The sequence below is a fragment of the Lemur catta genome, chromosome 7 (genome assembly GCF_020740605.2).
Source record: "Lemur catta isolate mLemCat1 chromosome 7, mLemCat1.pri, whole genome shotgun sequence".
Lineage (NCBI taxonomy): Eukaryota > Metazoa > Chordata > Mammalia > Primates > Lemuridae > Lemur > Lemur catta.
Genome location: NC_059134.1, coordinates 1887207 through 1907980, shown reverse-complemented (window position 1 = coordinate 1907980; position 20774 = coordinate 1887207).

Sequence of the window (20774 nt, the reverse complement as noted above, 5' to 3'; positions counted from 1 at the left end):
AGGGTTAGCATCAACCCTAGGATAGAGTTAGGGTTAGGGTTAGGGTTAGCGTCAGGCCTAGGATAGTGTTAGGGTTAGGGTTAGCATCAGCCCTAGGATAGTGTTAGGGTTAGGGTTCGGGTTAGCATCAGCCGTAGGATAGTGTTAGGGTTAGGGTTAGCCTCAGCCCTAAGATAGTGTTATAGTTAGGGTTAGGGTTAGCATCAGCCCTAGGATAGTGTTAGTGTTAGGGTTAGCATCAGCCCTAGGATAGTGTTAGGGTTAGGGTTAGGTTTAGCATCCGCCCTAGGATAGTGTTAGGTTTAGGGTTAGGGTAAGCATCAGCCCTAGGATAGTGTTAGGGTTAGGGTTAACATAAACCCTAAGATAGTGTTAGGGTTAGGGTTAGGGTTATCATCAGGCCTAGGATAGTGTTATGGTTAGGGTTAGGGTTAGCATCAGTTCAAGGATAGTGTTAGGGTTAGCGTTAGGGTTAGCATCAGCCCTAGGATAGTGTTAGGGTTAGGGTTAGGGTTAGCATCAGCCCTAGGATAGTGTTAGGGTTAGGGTTAACATCAGCCCTAGGATAGTGTCAGGGTTAGGGTTAGGGTTATCATCAGGCCTAGGATAGTGTTAGGGTTAGGGTTAGCATCAGCCCTAGGATAGTGTTAGGGTTAGGGTTAGGGTTAGCATCAGCCCTAGGATAGTGTTAGGGTTAGGGTTAGCATCAGCCCTAGGATAGTGTTAGGGTTAGGTTTAGGGTTAGCATCAGGCCTAGGATAGTGTTAGGGTTAGGGTTAGCCTCAGCCCTAGGAGAGTGTTAGGGTTAGGCATAGGGTTAGCATCAGGCCTAGGATAGTGTTTGGGTTAGGGTTAGGGTTAGCATCAGCCCTAGGATAGTGTTAAGGTTAGGGTTATGGTTATCATCAGGCCTAGTATAGTGTGAGGTCTAGGGTTAGCATCAGACTTAGGATAGTGTTAGTGTTAGGGTTAGGGTTAGCATCAGCCCTAGGATAGTGTTAGGGTTAGGGTTAGCATCAGCCCTAGGATAGTGTTAGGGTTAGGGTTAGGGTTAGCATCAGGCCTAGGATAGTGTTAGGGTTAGGGTTAGCATCAGCCCTAGGATAGTGTTAGGGTTAGGGTTAGGGTTAGCATCAGCCCTAGGATAGTGTTAGGGTTAGGGTTAGCATCAGCCCTAGGAGAGTGTTAGGGTTAGGGTTAGGGTTATCATCAGGCCTAGGATAGTGTTAGGGTTAGGGTTAGCATCAGCCCTAGGATAGTGTTAGTGTTAGGGTTAGCATCAGCCCTAGGATAGTGTTAGGGTTAGGGTTAGCATCAGCCCTAGGATAGTGTTAGGGTTAGGGCTAGGGTTAGCATCAGGCCTAGGATAGTGTTAGTGTTAGGGTTAGCATCAGCCCTAGGATAGTGTTAGGGTTAGGGTTAGGGTTAGCATCCGCCCTAGGATAATGTTATTGTTAGGGTTAGGGTTAGCATCAGCCCTAGGATAGTGTTAGTGTTAGTGTTAGCATCAGCCCTAGGATAGTGTTAGGGTTAGGGTTAGGGTTAGCATCTGCCCTAGGATAGTGTTAGGGTTAGGGTTAGGGTTAGCATCAGCCCAAGGATAGTGTTAGGGTTAGGGTTAGCATCAGCCCTAGGATAGTGTTAGGGTTAGGGTTAGGGTTAGCATCAGGCCCAGGATAGTGTTAGGGTTAGGGTTAGCATCAGCCCAAGGAGAGTGTTAGGGTTAGGGTTAGGGTTATCATCAGCCCTAGGATAGTGTTAGGGTTAGGGTTAGCATCAACCCTAGGATAGTGTTTGGGTTAGGGTTAGGGTTAGCATCAGCCCTAGGATAGTGTTAGGGTTAGGGTTAGCCTCAGCCCTAGGAGAGTGTTAGGGTTAGGGATAGGGTTAGCATCAGGCCTAGGATAGTGTTAGGGTTAGGGTTAGGGTTAGCATTAGCCCTAGGATAGTGTTAGGGTTAGGGATAGCATCAGCCCTAGGATAGTGTCAGGGTTACGGTTAGGGTTATCATCAGGCCTAGGATAGTGTTAGGGTTAGGGTTAGCATGAGCTCTAGGATAGTGTTAGGGTTAGGGTTAGGGTTAGCCTCAGCCCTAGGATAGTGTTAAGGTTAGGGTTAGGGTTATAATCAGGCCTAGGATAGTGTGAGGGCTAGGGTTAGCATCAGACTTAGGATAGTGTTAGGGTTAGGGTTAGGGTTAGCATCAGCCCTAGGATAGTGTTAGGGTTAGGGTTAGCATCAGCCCTAGGATAGTGTTAGGGTTAGGGTTGGGGTTAGCATCAGGCCTAGGATAGTGTTAGTGTTAGGGTTAGCATCAGCCCTAGGATAGTGTTAGGGTTAGGGTTAGGGTTAGCATCCTCCCTAGGATAATGTTAGGGTTAGGGTTAGGGTTAGCATCAGCCCTAGGATACTGTAAGTGTTCGGGTTAGCATCAGCCCTAGGACAGTGTTAGGGTTAGGGTTAGGGTTAGCATCTGCCCTAGGATAGTGTTAGGGTTAGGGTTAGGGTTAGCATCAGCCCTAGGATAGTGTTAGGGTTAGGGTTAACATAAATCCTAGGATAGTGTTAGGGTTAGGGTTAGGGTTATCATCAGGCCTAGGATAGTGTTAGGGTTAGGGTTAGGGTTAGCATCAGTTCAAGGATACTGTTAGGGTTAGCGTTAGGGTTAGCATCTTCCCTAGGATAGTGTTAGGGTTAGGGTTAGGGTTAGCATCAGCCCAAGGATAGTGTTAGGGTTAGGGTTAGAATCAGCCCTAGGATAGTGTTAGGGTTAGGGTTAGGGTTAGCATAAGCCCTAGGACAGTGTTAGGGTTAGGGTTAGCATCAGCCCAAGGATAGTTTTAGGGTTAGGGTTAGGGTTAGCATCAGCCCTAGGATAGTGTTAGGTTTAGGGTTAGCATCAACCCTAGGATAGTGTTTGGGTTAGGGTTAGGGTTAGCATCATCCCTAGGATAGTGTTAGGGTTAGGGTTAGCCTCAGCCCTAGGAGAGTGTTAGGGTTAGGGATAGGGTTAGCATCAGGCCTAGGATAGTGTTAGGGTTATGGTTAGGGTTATCATTAGCCCTAGGATAGTGTTAGGGTTAGGGTTAGCATCAGCCCTAGGATAGTGTCAGGGTTACGGTTAGGGTTATCATCAGGCCTAGGATAGTGTTAGGGTTAGGGTTAGCATCAGCTCTAGGATACTGTTAGGGTTAGGGTTAGGGTTAGCATCAGCCCTAGGATAATGTTAAGGTTAGGGTTAGGGTTATCATCAGGCCTAGGATAGTGTGAGGGCTAGGGTTAGCATCAGACTTAGGATAGTGTTAGGGTTAGGGTTAGGGTTAGCATCAGCCCTAGGATAGTGTTAGGGTTAGGGTTAGCATCAGCCCTAGGATAGTGTTAGGGTTAGGGTTAGGGTTATCATCAGGCCTAGGATAGTGTTAGGGTTAGGGTTAGCATCAGCCCTAGTATAGTGTTAGGGTTAGGGTTAGGGTTAGCATCAGCCCTAGGATAGTGTTAGGGTTAGAGTTAGCATCAACCCTAGGATAGAGTTAGGGTTAGGGTTAGGGTTAGCATCAGTCCTAGGATAGTGTTAGGTTTAGGGTTAGGGTTAGCATCAGCCCAAGGATAGTGTTAGGGTTAGGGTTAGCATCAGCCCTAGGATAGTGTTAGCGTTAGGGTTAGGGTTAGCATCAGGCCCAGGATAGTGTTAGGGTTAGTGTTAGCATCAGCCCAAGGATAGTGTTAGGGTTAGGATTAGGGTTAGCATCAGCCCTAGGATTGTGTTAGGGTTAGGGTTAGCATCAACCCTAGGATATCGTTTGGGTTAGGGTTAGGGTTAGCATCAGCCCTAGGATAGTGTTAGGGTTAGGGTTAGCCTCAGCCCTAGGAGAGTGTTAGGGTTAGGCATAGGGTTAGCATCAGGCCTAGGATAGTGTTTGGGTTAGGGTTAGGGTTAGCATCAGCCCTAGGATAGTGTTAAGGTTAGGGTTATGGTTATCATCAGGCCTAGTATAGTGTGAGGTCTAGGGTTAGCATCAGACTTAGGATAGTGTTAGTGTTAGGGTTAGGGTTAGCATCAGCCCTAGGATAGCGTTAGGGTTAGGGTTAGCATCAGCCCTAGGATAGTGTTAGGGTTAGGGTTAGGGTTATCATCAGGCCTAGGATAGTGTTAGGGTTAGGGTTAGCATCAGCCCTAGGATAGTGTTAGGGTTAGGGTTAGGGTTAGCATCAGCCCTAGGATAGTGTTAGGGTTAGGGTTAGCATCAGCCCTAGGATAGTGTTAGGGTTAGGGTTAGGGTTATCATCAGGCCTAGGATAGTGTTAGGGTTAGGGTTAGCATCAGCCCTAGGATAGTGTTAGTGTTAGGGTTAGCATCAGCCCTAGGATAGTGTTAGGGTTAGGGTTAGCATCAGCACTAGGATAGTGTTAGGGTTAGGGCTAGGGTTAGCATCAGGCCTAGGATAGTGTTAGTGTTAGGGTTAGCATCAGCCCTAGGATAGTGTTAGGGTTAGGGTTAGGGTTAGCATCCGCCCTAGGATAATGTTAGGGTTAGGGTTAGGGTTAGCATCAGCCCTAGGATAGTGTTAGTGTTAGTGTTAGCATCAGCCCTAGGATAGTGTTAGGGTTAGGGTTAGGGTTAGCATCCGCCCTAGCATAGTGATAGGGTTAGGGTTAGGGTTAGCATCAGCCCTAGGATAGTGTTAGGGTTAGGGTTAACATAAATCCTAGGATAGTGTTAGTGTTAGGGTTAGGGTTATCATCAGGCCTAGGATAGTGTTAGGGTTAGGGTTAGCGTTAGCATCACGCCTAGGATAGTGTTAGGGTTAGGGTTAGGGTTAGCATCTGCCCTAGGATAGTGTTAGGGTTAGGGTTAGGGTTAGCATCAGCCCAAGGATAGTGTTAGGGTTAGGGTTAGCATCAGCCCTAGGATAGTGTTAGGGTTAGGGTTAGGGTTAGCATCAGGCCCAGGATAGTGTTAGGGTTAGGGTTAGCATCAGCCCTAGGATAGTGTTAGGCTTAGGGTTAGGGTTATCATCAGCCCTAGGATAGTGTTAGGGTTAGGGTTAGCATCAACCCTAGGATAGTGTTTGGGTTAGGGTTAGGGTTAGCATCAGCCCTAGGATAGTGTTAGGGTTAGGGTTAGCCTCAGCCCTAGGAGAGTGTTAGGGTTAGGGATAGGGTTAGCATCAGGCCTAGGATAGTGTTAGGGTTAGGGTTAGGGTTAGCATTAGCCCTAGGATAGTGTTAGGGTTAGGGTTAGCATCAGCCCTAGGATAGTGTCAGGGTTACGGTTAGGGTTATCATCAGGCCTAGGATAGTGTTAGGGTTAGGGTTAGCATGAGCTCTAGGATAGTGTTAGGGTTAGGGTTAGGGTTAGCATCAGCCCTAGGATAGTGTTAAGGTTAGGGTTAGGGTTATAATCAGGCCTAGGATAGTGTGAGGGCTAGGGTTAGCATCAGACTTAGGATAGTGTTAGGGTTAGGGTTAGGGTTAGCATCAGCCCTAGGATAGTGTTAGGGTTAGGGTTAGCATCAGCCATAGGATAGTGTTAGGGTTAGGGTTAGGGTTATCATCAGGCCTAGGATAGTGTTAGGGTTAGGGTTAGCATCAGCCCTAGTATAGTGTTAGGGTTAGGGTTAGGGTTAGCATCAGCCGTAGGATAGTGTTAGGGTTAGGGTTAGCATCAACCCTAGGATAGAGTTAGGGTTAGGGTTAGGGTTAGCGTCAGGCCTAGGATAGTGTTAGGGTTAGGGTTAGCATCAGGCCTAGGATAGTGTTAGTGTTAGGGTTAGCATCAGCCCTAGGATAGTGTTAGGGTTAGGGTTAGGGTTAGCATCCGCCCTAGGATAATGTTATTGTTAGGGTTAGGGTTAGCATCAGCCCTAGGATAGTGTTAGTGTTAGTGTTAGCATCAGCCCTAGGATAGTGTTAGGGTTAGGGTTAGGGTTAGCATCTGCCCTAGGATAGTGTTAGGGTTAGGGTTAGGGTTAGCATCAGCCCAAGGATAGTGTTAGGGTTAGGGTTAGCATCAGCCCTAGGATAGTGTTAGGGTTAGGGTTAGGGTTAGCATCAGGCCCAGGATAGTGTTAGGGTTAGGGTTAGCATCAGCCCAAGGATAGTGTTAGGGTTAGGGTTAGGGTTATCATCAGCCCTAGGATAGTGTTAGGGTTAGGGTTAGCATCAACCCTAGGATAGTGTTTGGGTTAGGGTTAGGGTTAGCATCAGCCCTAGGATAGTGTTAGGGTTAGGGTTAGCCTCAGCCCTAGGAGAGTGTTAGGGTTAGGGATAGGGTTAGCATCAGGCCTAGGATAGTGTTAGGGTTAGGGTTAGGGTTAGCATTAGCCCTAGGATAGTGTTAGGGTTAGGGATAGCATCAGCCCTAGGATAGTGTCAGGGTTACGGTTAGGGTTATCATCAGGCCTAGGATAGTGTTAGGGTTAGGGTTAGCATGAGCTCTAGGATAGTGTTAGGGTTAGGGTTAGGGTTAGCCTCAGCCCTAGGATAGTGTTAAGGTTAGGGTTAGGGTTATAATCAGGCCTAGGATAGTGTGAGGGCTAGGGTTAGCATCAGACTTAGGATAGTGTTAGGGTTAGGGTTAGGGTTAGCATCAGCCCTAGGATAGTGTTAGGGTTAGGGTTAGCATCAGCCCTAGGATAGTGTTAGGGTTAGGGTTGGGGTTAGCATCAGGCCTAGGATAGTGTTAGTGTTAGGGTTAGCATCAGCCCTAGGATAGTGTTAGGGTTAGGGTTAGGGTTAGCATCCGCCCTAGGATAATGTTAGGGTTAGGGTTAGGGTTAGCATCAGCCCTAGGATACTGTAAGTGTTCGGGTTAGCATCAGCCCTAGGACAGTGTTAGGGTTAGGGTTAGGGTTAGCATCTGCCCTAGGATAGTGTTAGGGTTAGGGTTAGGGTTAGCATCAGCCCTAGGATAGTGTTAGGGTTAGGGTTAACATAAATCCTAGGATAGTGTTAGGGTTAGGGTTAGGGTTATCATCAGGCCTAGGATAGTGTTAGGGTTAGGGTTAGGGTTAGCATCAGTTCAAGGATACTGTTAGGGTTAGCGTTAGGGTTAGCATCTGCCCTAGGATAGTGTTAGGGTTAGGGTTAGGGTTAGCATCAGCCCAAGGATAGTGTTAGGGTTAGGGTTAGAATCAGCCCTAGGATAGTGTTAGGGTTAGGGTTAGGGTTAGCATAAGCCCTAGGACAGTGTTAGGGTTAGGGTTAGCATCAGCCCAAGGATAGTTTTAGGGTTAGGGTTAGGGTTAGCATCAGCCCTAGGATAGTGTTAGGTTTAGGGTTAGCATCAACCCTAGGATAGTGTTTGGGTTAGGGTTAGGGTTAGCATCAGCCCTAGGATAGTGTTAGGGTTAGGGTTAGCCTCAGCCCTAGGAGAGTGTTAGGGTTAGGGATAGGGTTAGCATCAGGCCTAGGATAGTGTTAGGGTTAGGGTTAGGGTTAGCATTAGCCCTAGGATAGTGTTAGGGTTAGGGTTAGCATCAGCCCTAGGATAGTGTCAGGGTTACGGTTAGGGTTATCATCAGGCCTAGGATAGTGTTAGGGTTAGGGTTAGCATCAGCTCTAGGATACTGTTAGGGTTAGGGTTAGGGTTAGCATCAGCCCTAGGATAATGTTAAGGTTAGGGTTAGGGTTATCATCAGGCCTAGGATAGTGTGAGGGCTAGGGTTAGCATCAGACTTAGGATAGTGTTAGGGTTAGGGTTAGGGTTAGCATCAGCCCTAGGATAGTGTTAGGGTTAGGGTTAGCATCAGCCCTAGGATAGTGTTAGGGTTAGGGTTAGGGTTATCATCAGGCCTAGGATAGTGTTAGGGTTAGGGTTAGCATCAGCCCTAGTATAGTGTTAGGGTTAGGGTTAGGGTTAGCATCAGCCCTAGGATAGTGTTAGGGTTAGAGTTAGCATCAACCCTAGGATAGAGTTAGGGTTAGGGTTAGGGTTAGCATCAGTCCTAGGATAGTGTTAGGTTTAGGGTTAGGGTTAGCATCAGCCCAAGGATAGTGTTAGGGTTAGGGTTAGCATCAGCCCTAGGATAGTGTTAGCGTTAGGGTTAGGGTTAGCATCAGGCCCAGGATAGTGTTAGGGTTAGTGTTAGCATCAGCCCAAGGATAGTGTTAGGGTTAGGATTAGGGTTAGCATCAGCCCTAGGATTGTGTTAGGGTTAGGGTTAGCATCAACCCTAGGATATCGTTTGGGTTAGGGTTAGGGTTAGCATCAGCCCTAGGATAGTGTTAGGGTTAGGGTTAGCCTCAGCCCTAGGAGAGTGTTAGGGTTAGGCATAGGGTTAGCATCAGGCCTAGGATAGTGTTTGGGTTAGGGTTAGGGTTAGCATCAGCCCTAGGATAGTGTTAAGGTTAGGGTTATGGTTATCATCAGGCCTAGTATAGTGTGAGGTCTAGGGTTAGCATCAGACTTAGGATAGTGTTAGTGTTAGGGTTAGGGTTAGCATCAGCCCTAGGATAGCGTTAGGGTTAGGGTTAGCATCAGCCCTAGGATAGTGTTAGGGTTAGGGTTAGGGTTATCATCAGGCCTAGGATAGTGTTAGGGTTAGGGTTAGCATCAGCCCTAGGATAGTGTTAGGGTTAGGGTTAGGGTTAGCATCAGCCCTAGGATAGTGTTAGGGTTAGGGTTAGCATCAGCCCTAGGATAGTGTTAGGGTTAGGGTTAGGGTTATCATCAGGCCTAGGATAGTGTTAGGGTTAGGGTTAGCATCAGCCCTAGGATAGTGTTAGTGTTAGGGTTAGCATCAGCCCTAGGATAGTGTTAGGGTTAGGGTTAGCATCAGCCCTAGGATAGTGTTAGGGTTAGGGCTAGGGTTAGCATCAGGCCTAGGATAGTGTTAGTGTTAGGGTTAGCATCAGCCCTAGGATAGTGTTAGGGTTAGGGTTAGGGTTAGCATCCGCCCTAGGATAATGTTAGGGTTAGGGTTAGGGTTAGCATCAGCCCTAGGATAGTGTTAGTGTTAGTGTTAGCATCAGCCCTAGGATAGTGTTAGGGTTAGGGTTAGGGTTAGCATCCGCCCTAGCATAGTGATAGGGTTAGGGTTAGGGTTAGCATCAGCCCTAGGATAGTGTTAGGGTTAGGGTTAACATAAATCCTAGGATAGTGTTAGTGTTAGTGTTAGGGTTATCATCAGGCCTAGGATAGTGTTAGGGTTAGGGTTAGCGTTAGCATCACGCCTAGGATAGTGTTAGGGTTAGGGTTAGGGTTAGCATCTGCCCTAGGATAGTGTTAGGGTTAGGGTTAGGGTTAGCATCAGCCCAAGGATAGTGTTAGGGTTAGGGTTAGCATCAGCCCTAGGATAGTGTTAGGGTTAGGGTTAGGGTTAGCATCAGGCCCAGGATAGTGTTAGGGTTAGGGTTAGCATCAGCCCTAGGATAGTGTTAGGCTTAGGGTTAGGGTTATCATCAGCCCTAGGATAGTGTTAGGGTTAGGGTTAGCATCAACCCTAGGATAGTGTTTGGGTTAGGGTTAGGGTTAGCATCAGCCCTAGGATAGTGTTAGGGTTAGGGTTAGCCTCAGCCCTAGGAGAGTGTTAGGGTTAGGGATAGGGTTAGCATCAGGCCTAGGATAGTGTTAGGGTTAGGGTTAGGGTTAGCATTAGCCCTAGGATAGTGTTAGGGTTAGGGTTAGCATCAGCCCTAGGATAGTGTCAGGGTTACGGTTAGGGTTATCATCAGGGATAGGATAGTGTTAGGGTTAGGGTTAGCATGAGCTCTAGGATAGTGTTAGGGTTAGGGTTAGGGTTAGCATCAGCCCTAGGATAGTGTTAAGGTTAGGGTTAGGGTTATAATCAGGCCTAGGATAGTGTGAGGGCTAGGGTTAGCATCAGACTTAGGATAGTGTTAGGGTTAGGGTTAGGGTTAGCATCAGCCCTAGGATAGTGTTAGGGTTAGGGTTAGCATCAGCCATAGGATAGTGTTAGGGTTAGGGTTAGGGTTATCATCAGGCCTAGGATAGTGTTAGGGTTAGGGTTAGCATCAGCCCTAGTATAGTGTTAGGGTTAGGGTTAGGGTTAGCATCAGCCGTAGGATAGTGTTAGGGTTAGGGTTAGCATCAACCCTAGGATAGAGTTAGGGTTAGGGTTAGGGTTAGCGTCAGGCCTAGGATAGTGTTAGGGTTAGGGTTAGCATCTGCCCTAGGATAGTGTTAGGGTTAGGGTTCGGGTTAGCATCAGCCGTAGGATAGTGTTAGGGTTAGGGTTAGCCTCAGCCCTAAGATAGTGTTATAGTTAGGGTTAGGGTTAGCATCAGCCCTAGGATAGTGTTAGGGTTAGGGTTAGGGTTAGCATCAGCCCTTGGAGAGTGTTAGGGTTAGGGTTAGGGTTAGCATCAGCCCTAGGATAGTGTTAGTGTTAGGGTTAGCATCAGCCCTAGGATAGTGTTAGGGTTAGGGTTAGGTTTAGCATCTGCCCTAGGATAGTGTTAGGTTTAGGGTTAGGGTAAGCATCAGCCCTAGGATAGTGTTAGGGTTAGGGTTAACATAAACCCTAAGATAGTGTTAGGGTTAGGGTTAGGGTTATCATCAGGCCTAGGATAGTGTTATGGTTAGGGTTAGGGTTAGCATCAGTTCAAGGATAGTGTTAGGGTTAGCGTTAGGGTTAGCATCAGCCCTAGGATAGTGTTAAGGTTAGGGTTAGGGTTAGCATCAGCCCTAGGATAGTGTTAGGGTTAGGGTTAACATCAGCCCTAGGATAGTGTCAGGGTTAGGGTTAGGGTTATCATCAGGCCTAGGATAGTGTTAGGGTTAGGGTTAGCATCAGCCCTAGGATAGTGTTAGGGTTAGGGTTAGGGTTAGCATCAGCCCTAGGATAGTGTTAGGGTTAGGGTTAGCATCAGCCCTAGGATAGTGTTAGGGTTAGGTTTAGGGTTAGCATCAGGCCTAGGATAGTGTTAGGGTTAGGGTTAGCCTCAGCCCTAGGAGAGTGTTAGGGTTAGGCATAGGGTTAGCATCAGGCCTAGGATACTGTTTGGGTTAGGGTTAGGGTTAGCATCAGCCCTAGGATAGTGTTAAGGTTAGGGTTATGGTTATCATCAGGCCTAGTATAGTGTGAGGTCTAGGGTTAGCATCAGACTTAGGATAGTGTTAGTGTTAGGGTTAGGGTTAGCATCAGCCCTAGGATAGTGTTAGGGTTAGGGTTAGCATCAGCCCTAGGATAGTGTTAGGGTTAGGGTTAGGGTTATCATCAGGCCTAGGATAGTGTTAGGGTTAGGGTTAGCATCAGCCCTAGGATAGTGTTAGGGTTAGGGTTAGGGTTAGCATCAGCCCTAGGATAGTGTTAGGGTTAGGGTTAGCATCAGCCCTACGATAGTGTTAGGGTTAGGGTTAGGGTTATCATCAGGCCTAGGATAGTGTTAGGGTTAGGGTTAGCATCAGCCCTAGGATAGTGTTAGTGTTAGGGTTAGCATCAGCCCTAGGATAGTGTTAGGGTTAGGGTTAGCATCAGCCCTAGGATAGTGTTAGTGTTAGGGCTAGGGTTAGCATCAGGCCTAGGATAGTGTTAGTGTTAGGGTTAGCATCAGCCCTAGGATAGTGTTAGGGTTAGGGTTAGGGTTAGCATCCGCCCTAGGATAATGTTAGGGTTAGGGTTAGGGTTAGCATCAGCCCTAGGATAGTGTTAGTGTTAGTGTTAGCATCAGCCCTAGGATAGTGTTAGGGTTAGGGTTAGGGTTAGCATCCGCCCTAGCATAGTGATAGGGTTAGGGTTAGGGTTAGCATCAGCCCTAGGATAGTGTTAGGGTTAGGGTTAACATAAATCCTAGGATAGTGTTAGTGTTAGGGTTAGGGTTATCATCAGGCCTAGGATAGTGTTAGGGTTAGGGTTAGGGTTAGCATCACGCCTAGGATAGTGTTAGGGTTAGGGTTAGGGTTAGCATCTGCCCTAGGATAGTGTTAGGGTTAGGGTTAGGGTTAGCATCTGCCCTAGGATAGTGTTAGGGTTAGGGTTAGGGTTAGCATCAGCCCAAGGATAGTGTTAGGGTTAGGGTTAGCATCAGCCCTAGGATAGTGTTAGGGTTAGGGTTAGGGTTAGCATCAGGCCCAGGATAGTGTTAGGGTTAGGGTTAGCATCAGCCCATGGATAGTGTTAGGGTTAGGGTTAGGGTTATCATCAGCCCTAGGATAGTGTTAGGGTTAGGGTTAGCATCAACCCTAGGATAGTGTTTGGGTTAGGGTTAGGGTTAGCGTCAGCCCTAGGATAGTGTTAGGGTTAGGGTTAGCCTCAGCCCTAGTAGAGTGTTAGGGTTAGGGATAGGGTTAGCATCAGGCCTAGGATAGTGTTAGGGTTAGGGTTAGGGTTAGCATTAGCCCTAGGATAGTGTTAGGGTTAGGGTTAGCATCAGCCCTAAGATAGTGTCAGGGTTACGGTTAGGGTTATCATCAGGCCTAGGATAGTGTTAGGGTTAGGGTTAGCATGAGCTCTAGGATAGTGTTAGGGTTAGGGTTAGGGTTAGCATCAGCCCTAGGATAGTGTTAAGGTTAGGGTTAGGGTTATAATCAGGCCTAGGATAGTGTGAGGGCTAGGGTTAGCATCAGACTTAGGATAGTGTTAGGGTTAGGGTTAGGGTTAGCATCAGCCCTAGGATAGTGTTAGGGTTAGGGTTAGCATCAGCCATAGGATAGTGTTAGGGTTAGGGTTAGGGTTATCATCAGGCCTAGGATAGTGTTAGGGTTAGGGTTAGCATCAGCCCTAGTATAGTGTTAGGGTTAGGGTTAGGGTTAGCATCAGCCGTAGGATAGTGTTAGGGTTAGGGTTAGCATCAACCCTAGGATAGAGTTAGGGTTAGGGTTAGGGTTAGCGTCAGGCCTAGGATAGTGTTAGGGTTAGGGTTAGCATCAGCCCTAGGATAGTGTTAGGGTTAGGGTTCGGGTTAGCATCAGCCGTAGGATAGTGTTAGGGTTAGGGTTAGCCTCAGCCCTAAGATAGTGTTATAGTTAGGGTTAGGGTTAGCATCAGCCCTAGGATAGTGTTAGGGTTAGGGTTAGTGTTAGGATCAGCCCTTGGAGAGTGTTAGGGTTAGGGTTAGGGTTAGCATCAGCCCTAGGATAGTGTTAGTGTTAGGGTTAGCATCAGCCCTAGGATAGTGTTAGGGTTAGGGTTAGATTTAGCATCCGCCCTAGGATAGTGTTAGGTTTAGGGTTATGGTAAGGATCAGCCCTAGGATAGTGTTAGGGTTAGGGTTAACATAAACCCTAAGATAGTGTTAGGGTTAGGGTTAGGGTTATCATCAGGCCTAGGATAGTGTTATGGTTAGGGTTAGGGTTAGCATCAGTTCAAGGATAGTGTTAGGGTTAGCGTTAGGGTTAGCATCAGCCCTAGGATAGTGTTAGGGTTAGGGTTAGGGTTAGCATCAGCCCTAGGATAATGTTAGGGTTAGGGTTAACATCAGCCCTAGAATAGTGTCAGGGTTAGGGTTAGGGTTATCATCAGGCCTAGGATAGTGTTAGGGTTAGGGTTAGCATCAGCCCTAGGATAGTGTTAGGGTTAGGGTTAGGGTTAGCATCAGCCCTAGGATAGTGTTAGGGTTAGGGTTAGCATCAGCCCTAGGATAGTGTTAGGGTTAGGTTTAGGGTTAGCATCAGGCCTAGGATAGTGTTAGGGTTACGGTTAGCCTCAGCCCTAGGATAGTGTTAGGGTTAGGGTTAGGGTTAGCATCAGCCGTAGAATAGTGTTAGGGTTAGGGTTAGCCTCAGCCCAAGATATTGTTAGAGTTAGGGTTAGGGTTAGCATCAGCCCTAAGATAATGTTAAGGGTTAGGGTTACGGTTAGCATCAGCCCTAGGATAGTGTTAGTGTTAGGGTTAGCATCAGCCCTAGGATAGTGTTAGGGTTAGGGTTAGGGTTAGCATCCGCCCTAGGATAGTGTTAGGGTTAGGGTTAGGTTTAGCATCAGTTCAAGGATAGTGTTAGGGTTAGCGTTAGGGTTAGCATCTGCCCTAGGATAGTGTTAGGGTTAGGGTTAGGGTTAGCATCAGCCCAAGGATAGTGTTAGGGTTAGGGTTAGCATCAGCCCTAGGATAGTGTTAGGGTTAGGGTTAGGGTTAGCATCAGGCCCGGATAGTGTTAGGGTTAGGGTTATCATCAGCCCAAGGATAGTGTTAGGGTTAGGGTTAGGGTTAGCATCAGCCCTAGGATAGTGTTAGGGTTAGGCTTAGCATCAACCCTAGGATAGTGTTTGGGTTAGGGTTAGGGTTAGCATCAGCACTAGGATAGTGTTAGGGTTAGGGTTAGGCTGAGCCCTAGGAGAGTGTTAGGGTTAGGCATAGGGTTAGCATCAGGCATAGGATAGTGTTAGGGTTAGGGTTAGGGTTAGCATCAGCCCTAGGATAGTGTTAGGGTTAGGGTTAGGGTTAGCATCACCCCTAGGATAGTGTTAGGGTTAGCGTTAGGGTTAGCATCAGCCCTAGGATAGTGTTAGGTTTAGGGTTAGGGTTAGCATCAGCCCTAGGATAGTGTTAGGGTTAGGGTTAGGGTTAGCATCAGCCCAAGGATAGTGTTAGGGTTAGGGTTAGCATCAGCCCTAGGATAGTGTTACTGTTAGGGTTAGGGTTAGCATCAGGCCTAGGACAGTGTTAGGGTTAGGGATAGCATCAGCCCTGGGATAGTGTTAGGGTTAGGGTTAGGGTTAGCATCAGCCGTAGGATAGTGTTAGGGTTAGGGTTAGCCTCAGCCCTAAGATAGTGTTAGAGTTAGGGTTAGGGTTAGCATCAGCCCTAGGATAATGTTAGGGTTAGGGTTACGGTTAGCATCAGCCCTAGGATAGTGTTAGTGTTAGGGTTAGCATCAGCCCTAGGATAGTGTTAGGGTTAGCGTTAGGGTTAGCATCAGCCCTAGGATAGTGTTAGCGTTAGGGTTAACATAAACCCTAGGATAGTGTTAGGGTTAGGGTTAGGGTTATCATCAGGCCTAGGATAGTGTTAGGGTTAGGGTTAGGGTTAGTATCAGTTCAAGGATAGTTTTAGGGTTAGCGTTAGGATTAGCATCTGCCCTAATATATTGTTAGGGTTAGTGTTAGGGTTAGCATCAGCCCAAGGATAGAGTTAGGGTTAGGGTTAGCATCAGCCCTAGGATAGTGTTAGGGTTAGGGTTAGCATCAGCCCTAGGATAGTGTTAGGGTTAGGGTTAGGGTTATCATCAGGCCTAGGATAGTGTTAGGGTTAGGGTTAGCATCAGCCCTAGGATAGTGTTAGGGTTAGGGTTAGGGTTAGCATCAGCCCTAGGATAGTGTTAGGGTTAGGGTTAGCATCAGCCCTAGGATAGTGTTAGGGTTAGGGTTAGGGTTATCATCAGGCCTAGGGTAGTGTTAGGGTTAGGGTTAGCATCAGCCCTAGGATAGTGTTAGGGTTAGGGTTAGGGTTAGCATCAGCCGTAGGATAGTGTTAGGGTTAGGGTTAGCCTCAGCCATAAGATAGTGTTAGAGTTAGGGTTAGGGTTAGCATCAGCCCTAGGATAGTGTTAGGGTTAGGGTTAGGGTTAGCATCAGCCCTTGGAGAGTGTTAGGGTTAGGGTTAGGGTTAGCATCAGCCCTAGGATAGTGTTAGTGTTAGGGTTAGCATCAGCCCTAGGATAGTGTTAGGGTTAGGGTTAGCATCCGCCCTAGGATAATGTTAGGGTTAGGGTTAGGGTTAGCATCAGCCCTAGGATAGTGTTAGTGTTAGTGTTAGCATCAGCCCTAGGATAGTGTTAGGGTTAGGGTTAGGGTTAGCATCCGCCCTAGCATAGTGTTAGGGTTAGGGTTAGGGTTAGCATCAGCCCTAGGATAGTGTTAGGGTTAGGGTTAACATAAATCCTAGGATATTGTTAGGGTTAGGGTTAGGGTTATCATCAGGCCTAGGATAGTGTTAGGGTTAGGGTTAGGGTTAGCATCACGCCTAGGATAGTGTTAGGGTTAGGGTTAGGGTTAGCATCTGCCCTAGGATAGTGTTAGGGTTAGGGTTAGGGTTAGCATCAGCCCAAGGATAGTGTTAGGGTTAGGGTTAGCATCAGCCCTAGGATAGTGTTAGGGTTAGGGTTAGGGTTAGCATCAGGCCCAGGATAGTGTTAGGGTTAGGGTTAGCATCAGCCCAAGGATAGTGTTAGGGTTAGGGTTAGGGTTATCATCAGCCCTAGGATAGTGTTAGGGTTAGGGTTAGCATCAACCCTAGGATAGTGTTTGGGTTAGGGTTAGGGTTAGCATCAGCCCTAGGATAGTGTTAGGGTTAGGGTTAGCCTCAGCCCTAGGAGAGTGTTAGGGTTAGGGATAGGGTTAGCATCAGGCCTAGGATAGTGTTAGGGTTAGGGTTAGGGTTAGCATTAGCCCTAGGATAGTGTTATGGTTAGGGTTAGCATCAGCCCTAGGATAGTGTCAGGGTTACGGTTAGGGTTATCATCAGGCCTAGGATAGTGTTAGGGTTAGGGTTAGCATGAGCTCTAGGATAGTGTTAGGGTTAGGGTTAGGGTTAGCATCAGCCCTAGGATAGTGTTAAGGTTAGGGTTAGGGTTATAATCAGGCCTAGGATAGTGTGAGGGCTAGGGTTAGCATCAGACTTAGGATAGTGTTAGGGTTAGGGTTAGGGTTAGCATCAGCCCTAGGATAGTGTTAGGGTTAGGGTTAGCATCAGCCCTAGGATAGTGTTAGGGTTAGGGTTATCATCAGGCCTAGGATAGTGTTAGGGTTAGGGTTAGCATCAGCCCTAGTATAGTGTTAGGGTTAGGGTTAGGGTTAGCGTCAGCCCTAGGATAGTGTTAGGGTTAGGGTTAGCATAAACCCTAGGATAGAGTTAGGGTTAGGGTTAGGGTTAGCGTCAGGCCTAGGATAGTGTTACGGTTAGGGTTAGCATCAGCCCTAGGATAGTGTTAGGGTTAGGGTTCGGGTTAGCATCAGCCGTAGGATAGTGTTAGGGTTAGGGTTAGCCTCAGCCCTAAGATAGTGTTATAGTTAGGGTTAGGGTTAGCATCAGCCCTAGGATAGTGTTAGGGTTAGGGTTAGGGTTAGCATCAGCCCTTGGAGAGTGTTAGGGTTAGGGTTAGGGTTAGCATCAGCCCTAGGATATTGTTAGTGTTAGGGTTAGCATCAGCCCTAGGATAGTGTTAGGGTTAGGGTTAGGTTTAGCATCCGCCCTAGGATAGTGTTAGGTTTAGGGTTAGGGTTAGCATCAGCCCTAGGATAGTGTTAGGGTTAGGGTTAACATAAACCCTAGGATAGTGTTAGGGTTAGGGTTAGGGTTATCATCAGGCCTAGGATAGTGTTATGGTTAGGGTTAGGGTTAGCATCAGTTCAAGGATAGTGTTAGGGTTAGCGTTAGGGTTAGCATCAGCCCTAGGATAGTGTTAGGGTTAGGGTTAGGGTTAGCATCAGCCCTAGGATAGTGTTAGGGTTAGGGTTAACATCAGCCCTAGGATAGTGTCAGGGTTAGGGTTAGGGTTATCATCAGGCCTAGGATAGTGTTAGGGTTAGGGTTAGCATCAGCCCTAGGATAGTGTTAGGGTTAGGGTTAGGGTTAGCATCAGCCCTAGGATAGTGTTAGGGTTAGGGTTAGAATCAGCCCTAGGATAGTGTTAGGGTTAGGGTTAGGGTTAGCATCAGGCTAGGATAGTGTTAGGGTTAGGGTTAGCATCAGCCCTAGGATAGTGTTAGGGTTAGGGTTAGGGTTAGCATCAGGTCCAGGATAGTGTTAGGGTTAGGGTTAGGGTTAGCATCAGCCGTAGGATAGTGTTAGGGTTAGGGTTAGCCTCAGCCCTAAGATAGTGTTAGAGTTAGGGTTAGGGTTAGCATCAGCCCTAGGATAGTGTTAGGGTTAGGGTTAGGGTTAGCATCAGCCCTTGGAGAGTGTTAGGGTTAGGGTTAGGGTTAGCATCAGCCCTAGGATAGTGTTAGTGTTAGGGTTAGCAGCAGCCCTAGGATAGTGTTAGGGTTAGGGTTAGGGTTAGCCTCAGCCCTAGGAGAGTGTTAGGGTTAGGGATAGGGTTAGCATCAGTCCTAGGATAGTGTTAGGTTTAGGGTTAGGGTTAGCATCAGCCCAAGGATAGTTTTAGGGTTAGGGTTAGCATCAGCCCTAGGATAGTGTTAGGGTTAGGGTTAGGGTTAGCATCAGGCCCAGGATAGTGTTAGGGTTAGGGTTAGCATCAGCCCAAGGATAGTGTTAGGGTTAGGGTTAGTGTTAGCATCAGCCCTAGGATAGTGTTAGGGTTAGGGTTAGCATCAACCCTAGGATAGTGTTTGGGTTAGGGTTAGGGTTAGCATCAGCACTAGGATAGTGTTAGGGTTAGGGTTAGCCTGAGCCCTAGGAGAGTGTTAGGGTTAGGCATAGGGTTAGCATCAGGCATAGGATAGTGTTAGGGTTAGGGTTAGGGTTAGCATCAGCCCTAGGATAGTGTTAGGGTTAGGGTTAGGGTTAGCATCACCCCTAGGATAGTGTTAGGGTTAGCGTTAGGGTTAGCATCAGCCCTAGGATAGTGTTAGGGTTAGGGTTAGGGTTAGCATCAGCCCTAGGATAGTGTTAGGGTTAGGGTTAGGGTTAGCATCAGCCGAAGGATAGTGTTAGGGTTAGGGTTAGCATCAGCCCTAGGATAGTGTTAGGGTTAGGGTTAGGGTTAGCATCAGGCCTAGGACAGTGTTAGGGTTAGGGATAGCATCAGCCCTGGGATAGTGTTAGGGTTAGGGTTAGGGTTAGCATCAGCCGTAGGATAGTGTTAGGGTTAGGGTTAGCCTCAGCCCTAAGATAGTGTTAGAGTTAGGGTTAGGGTTAGCATCAGCCCTAGGATAATGTTAGGGTTAGGGTTACGGTTAGCATCAGCCCTAGGATAGTGTTAGTGTTAGGGTTAGCATCAGCCCTAGGATAGTGTTAGGGTTAGCGTTAGGGTTAGCATCAGCCCTAGGATAGTGTTAGCGTTAGGGTTAACATAAACCCTAGGATAGTGTTAGGGTTAGGGTTAGGGTTATCATCAGGCCTAGGATAGTGTTAGGGTTAGGGTTAGGGTTAGTATCAGTTCAAGGATAGTTTTAGGGTTAGCGTTAGGATTAGCATCTGCCCTAGGATATTGTTAGGGTTAGTGTTAGGGTTAGCATCAGCCCAAGGATAGAGTTAGGGTTAGGGTTAGCATCAGCCATAGGATAGTGTTAGGGTTAGGGTTAGCATCAGCCCTAGGATAGTGTTAGGGTTAGGGTTAGGGTTATCATCAGGCCTAGGATAGTGTTAGGGTTAGGGATAGCATCAGCCCTAGGATAGTGTTAGGGTTAGGGTTAGGGTTAGCATCAGCCCTAGGATAGTGTTAGGGTTAGGGTTAGCATCAGCCCTGGGATAGTGTTAGGGTTAGGGTTAGGGTTATCATCAGGCCTAGGGTAGTGTTAGGGTTAGGGTTAGCATCAGCCCTAGGATAGTGTTAGGGTTAGGGTTAGGGTTAGCATCAGCCGTAGGATAGTGTTAGTGTTAGGGTTAGCCTCAGCCCTAAGATAGTGTTAGAGTTAGGGTTAGGGTTAGCATCAGCCCTAGGATAGTGTTAGGGTTAGGGTTAGGGTTAGCATCAGCCCTTGGAGAGTGTTAGGGTTAGGGTTAGGGTTAGCATCAGCCCTAGGATAGTGTTAGTGTTAGGGTTAGCAGCAGCCCTAGGATAGTGTTAGGGTTAGGGTTAGGGTTAGCATCCGCCCTAGGATAGTGTTAGGTTTAGGGTTAGGGTTAGCATCAGCCCTAGGATAGTGTTAGGGTTAGGGTTAACATAAACCCTAGGATAGTGTTAGGGTTAGGGTTAGGGTTATCATCAGGCCTAGGATAGTGTTATGGTTAGGGTTAGGGTTAGCATCAGTTCAAGGATAGTGTTAGGGTTAGCATTAGGGTTAGCATCAGCCCTAGGATAGTGTTAGGGTTAGGGTTAGGGTTAGCATCAGCCCTAAGATAGTGTTAGGGTTAGGGTTAGAATCAGCCCTAGGATAGTGTCACGGTTAGGGTTAGGGTTATCATCAGGCCTAGGATAGTGTTAGAGTTAGGGTTAGCATCAGCCCTAGGATAGTGTTAGTGTTAGGGTTAGGGTTAGCATCAGCCCTAGGCTAGTGTTAGTGTTCGGTTAACATCAGCCCTAGGATAGTGTTAGGGTTAGGGTTAGGGTTAGCATCAGGCCTAGGATAGTGTTAGGGTTAGGGTTAGCATCAGCCCTAGGATAGTGTTAGGGTTAGGGTTAGGGTTAGCATCAGCCGTAGGATAGTGTTAGGGTTAGGGTTAGCCTCAGCCCTAAGATACTGTTAGAGTTAGGGTTAGGGTTAGCATCAGTCCTAGGATAATGTTAAGGGTTACGGTTAGGGTTAGCATCAGCCCTAGGATAGTGTTAGTGTTAGGGTTAGCATCAGCCCTAGGATAGTGTTAGGGTTAGGGTTAGGGTTAGCATCAGCCCTAGGATAGTGTTAGGGTTAGGGTTAGGGTTAGCATCAGCCCTAGGATAGTGTTAGGGTTAGGGTTAACATAAACCCTAGGATAGTGTTAGGGTTAGGGTTAGGGTTATCATCAGGCATAGGATAGTGTTTGGGTTAGCGTTAGGGTTAGCATCAGTTCAAAGATAGTGTTAGGGTTAGCGTTAGGGTTAGCATCTGCCCTAGGATAGTGTTAGGGTTAGGGTTAGGGTTAGCATCAACCCAAGGATAGTATTAGGGTTAGGGTTAGCATCAGCCCTAGGATAGTGTTAGGGTTAGGGTTAGGGTTAGCATCAGCCGTAGGATAGTGTTAGGGTTAGGGTTAGCCTCAGCCCTAAGATAGTGTTAGAGTTAGGGTTAGGGTTACCATCAGCCCTAGGATAGTGTTAGGGTTAGGGTTAG